The sequence below is a fragment of the Tupaia chinensis genome, unplaced genomic scaffold (genome assembly GCF_000334495.1).
Source record: "Tupaia chinensis unplaced genomic scaffold, TupChi_1.0 Scaffold000248_2, whole genome shotgun sequence".
Lineage (NCBI taxonomy): Eukaryota > Metazoa > Chordata > Mammalia > Scandentia > Tupaiidae > Tupaia > Tupaia belangeri.
The window spans coordinates 961,575-965,927 of NW_006159727.1; the positions used below are offsets into that span (position 1 = coordinate 961,575).

Sequence of the window (4,353 nt, forward strand, 5' to 3'; positions counted from 1 at the left end):
CACCGGGTATAAGGTTTTGGGGGACAGGTTCTGGCCAGCCCTGCGGTGGCAGAGTAGGGAGCTGGGTACGCCTGAAACTGAATTCAGAGCTCTCTGCTGCCTTTGCCTGCTCAGCAAGCCTATCCTCACCTCGTGGGGAATGGCTGCTTTCCTCCCTATGGGACTACTTTTTTTCGACTTTATTTCTTCCAGGAGAGAGGGGGAGAGGAGAGAGAGACAGAGACAGTCAACCCCAATAGGACCTCAAAGCCACGATCCACCACCAGGATGAGTCCCAGCTCAGCGTGTGACCAACCTACTCAGGGAGGTTGCCAGAGGTGAGCCTGGAACCTTCTCCTGTGGGTCAGCCTTGCGGAGCTTGTGTTTCCCCACTGTCTAACCCCAGGGACTGCTTTCTTCCTGAAAGAAGGATGTGGCCCGGATGGAAGGAGCTCTAGTCTAGCACTTCTGCACACCTAGGAGCAGGAAAAGCAGGTGAAGAAAGGGTTCGTTTCTGAACTTGAAGGACTGAAGGCTTTTCTGGTACACGGTAGTAAACGGGACCCCTCAAGGGCTTTCCAAAGCCTGTAGTGTGTATTTTCTAGGCCTTGAAAGCGTTAACGGGAGAAAAAGCTATTCCTGGCTTGTCTGCTCAGACCCCACAACAGCCTAACCGATCACTGAAGGGTGATAACTTTCTTTCCATTCTCTTTCCCACTTGGCTGGGCGTTTCAGGAAACCTCTGCATAAGAAGTTGTGATAATCATTTTTTTTTTTTAAGAGGTTTTTGCTATAGGGTGCAGGCGCTTGCCAGGAAGACAGAGACAGAGAGACAGAAAGCGAGAAATCACCCCTCCAGGGGGGATGGCCACGCCGCAATCCCTTCTCCTCCATTCTCTCAGGATCATGGGCACGCACGCCCACGTGCCTGGCGTGAGTTGAAGCCACCAGGTCTGGGACTCGAACCGCAGTCAACTACATGGGAGTCCAGTGACATAGCCATCTGCTGGTCCCTGTGATAATCCTCTTAAGTGCCTTAGGATCTGGAGCCATTTGGTGTATCTACTCAAGTCCCAGTAAGGTAGCATGGTGGTTAAGGCACTGGACTCCCACATAGTCGACCATGGTTCAAGACTCAGACCCGGCAGCTTGAAAATCATTCCAGTACTTGTGTGCGTGCCCAGAATCCCAAAGAGGAGAATGGAGGAGACAGAATTGCAGGGTCGCCATCCCCCTGGGGGTGGACTTCTCACTTTCACTCTCTCTGTTTCTCTCTGGTGAATGCATGTGCATTATGGCAAAAACCTTAAAAAAAAAAAAAGGCAGAGAAAAACGCAGCCTATAAATAAGGGTATTGCGACATATTCTCCCTGGAAACTTTCCTCCCTGACATGGATATGTTGCTCAGATAAACTTACCAAGTGTGTCCCCAAGTTTCTGAGAAATGAAACTGCCAGGCCCGGGTGTTGCCCAGGAAGAGAGAGATGAAAGGGAAGGCTGGCGGGGCCTGCATTTTCCCTTTCGCAGAAAGCATGAACCGGGCTCTTGGCCTCCTTGGAGAGCACGTGGGAAGCAGATCTCACTGTGCGGAGCAGGCCGGGGTGGCGGTCCTTTGAGGGGTGGCTGGTAGCACACCAGGCCCGTGGGGTCAGGAGACTGTGGTTTCTCTGTGCTTCCACAGCCTTCGTTTTCTCATTGGTGCATATTGTGTGAAGTCCCTGACGGGGTCCTTTAGACTGAGCCCTGCTTTCCTCAGCCCGCATCAGCCTGTCATGGACAAATCCTCCTTCCTGAGCCACACTGCCCCTTATCCAGGCTGGAGGGGCCCCAGATGTCCAGCCCTTCCTGCAGCCTGGCCTCCTTCAGTCCAAGAGGATTTTCTTTCCTCGGAGAAATTGTTCACTGAGCTATCACAATGTGCTGGCCGGAACCTGTTCCCGTTTCTGGTGACATTCTTCGGGCTTCTGTTTAGTTCTTCATACACCATGCTCAGCGAGGCTGCGGGCGGACGTGAGAGAAAGCATGGTCCGCATTGCAGAGGGAGGCCCATTCCAGTGCTGTCCCGTGGCTGACCCAGCCCAGCTTGCTTGGGCCGACCTCCCCCTCCTCTGGACCCCGGTGAGTGGAGGCAAGGGAGGAAGACAGGATCACTTCCAAGGGCCCCTTCAGCTTAGAGATTCTGGCATTCTCCGACTCGGCCGGAAGTGGCTAGGATTCTGATCCCCAAGCCCAAGACCGGAGGCAGCTGGCTGTAGGAAAAAAGGCATTTTTTGACTGAGAAGTTCTGGAAGCTCCTCGCAATCAGTGTGAGCTTTGGCTTTGTTGTCCAATGTTGGGTTGCCCTTCTAGACTCAGAGCCCACACTTGGAGGGAAGCAGGGCTCTCTGGCTCTCAGTCCATGTGCTCCGTGGGGAGGGCACTGACTCTATTTGCACCTGCTCCCTCATCCCACTCGGTCACAGTGATTGGTGCAGAGGTGGGTGTGTGATCTGAGTGCGCCCCAGAGAGACCATTTCAGAATTTGCTCTTTTTTTAAAAAAATAATTATTTATTTAATTTTATTTATTTATTCATTTATTTTTAAATTTGACCAGAGAGAGACAGAGGGTGAGAGTGAGAGAGAGAGGAAGTGAGAAAGCAAGCCACCAGATTCAGGACTCGAACCCTGGTCAGCCCTGTGGGAATGTCCAGTGCCTTAATCACCATGCCACCTGCTGGTTCCGACATAATTCGCTCTTTCTAGCAGAAAAGGGAACTGGACTTTGCACTGGGATGACCGTAAAGATAGACTCTAGTGTGGGCTGATTGGTGGCCTGGGACTGGAGCCACCGAAGCCAGAGCACCACCAGATGATAGAGCCTTCATGGTTTCAGCCCCTGGATCCCATTGAACCTGAAGGCCCAGAACTGTCCCAGAATATTTCAGTAATATATGCCAAGGAGTTCTCTTAGCTTCTATCGCTTTAACCTGCCTTTTCCGTCACTTGCAGTTGATGAACCTGCCACGTTGGGGAAATGTAGAGGTCGCTAACCCCAGACAGGCTTGGAGAAGTTCAATCCAGGAGGAATGGGGCTAGGATGGAAACCCAGATCTCTCTTTCCACCAGAGTGCATGACCCAAGGAGTTTTGTCATCATTGGTGTTTTATTTTTCTGGCGTCTTTACATCTTGCCACCCGGAAGTGGGTGGGATGCTGGGACATCTTCATGCTGGTTAGTGTCCAGAGAGAATGTTTGCTTTTATTTCTAGTGGAGCTTGATCACACTTTGTTCCCAAACTCTTTCCTAAGCTGTTTTCCAAACATGAACTTCTCTTTTGGTTTTCTGTTTTGTTTTCTTCCCCTCTATCCAAGGACATTTTCTTTTCTTTTTTCTTTCTTTCTTTTCTTTTTTTTTTTTTGAAGAGATTTTTTTGTTAAAGGGCATGTGTGCTTGCCAGACAGACAGAGAGAGACAGAGAGACAGAAAGCGAGAAATCGCCAGAAAGACAGAGACAGAGAGAAAGAAAGCGAGAAATCATCCCCCAGGGGGGATGGCCACACTGAAATCCCTTCTCCATGCACATGTGCCTGGCGTGAAGCCGCTGGGTCCGGGCCTCGAACCATGGTCGGCTGCATAGGAGTCCAGCGACATAGCCATTACGCTAACTGCTGGTTCCCGAAGGGCATTTTCTTGACTACCACCTAGTTGCTTAATTTTTGTTTTTTTTCCCCCATAGGATATATGCATGGATGAGCTAGAGAGAGAAAAAGAAAGAGTGAAAAATCACATCGTGGGAGGATGGCCATGCTGCATTCCCTTCTCCATTCTCCTCTTGGGATTTTGGGCATACATGCATGCGTGCCTGGTGTGAGTCTCAAGCCGCGGGGTCCAGGACTCGAACCATGCAGTTGGCTGTGTGGGATCCTGCTATCTTAACCTCCTTACCACCTGCTGCCCCCTCGATCGGCTGTATTCTACTTTAAAGATACTTCCCCAGGACCCAGGTGCTTTGTCACTGTAATGCTCTGCCCTACAAGCTGGAAGTCACCCAGCTGACCGCTCGTTCAAATTCCTGGGTCGGCTTGAAAACACCTGGCATGAGCATGGGTGCCCAAGATCCTGAAGAGCTGGAGGGCTGGGGGAAGGGGATCGGTGGGATGAGACTGTTGAGGGTATCTTTTTCTCTCACCCTCTTTTGTCTGTATCCACAATGATCTCTAAAACAAATAAAAAATAAAAAACACTTTCCCAGGTGAGGGTCTGAAAGCAGTGTTCAGCTCTCAGTAAATGTTCTAGTAATTGGTAGTTCGTCATGGGCCGAAGGACCTCGCTTCTTTCTTCCAGTCCACCAAACATGAACAGGTTTTCTCTCTTCTTTTGAGTGGTTTTTACCT

The 4,353-nt window shown here is 50.6% G+C and overlaps 1 long non-coding RNA gene across 1 annotated transcript; it reads left to right on the forward strand.

Moving 5' to 3' along the window:
• Positions 1-20: 20 nt before the first annotated feature.
• On the forward strand, positions 21-3,749 carry LOC114007872 (uncharacterized). Its single transcript, XR_003549455.1, has 4 exons — positions 21-317; positions 1,952-2,097; positions 2,969-3,190; positions 3,696-3,749. It is a non-coding gene; the product is annotated as an uncharacterized LOC114007872 (long non-coding RNA).
• The last annotated feature ends 604 nt before the right edge of the window (positions 3,750-4,353 follow it).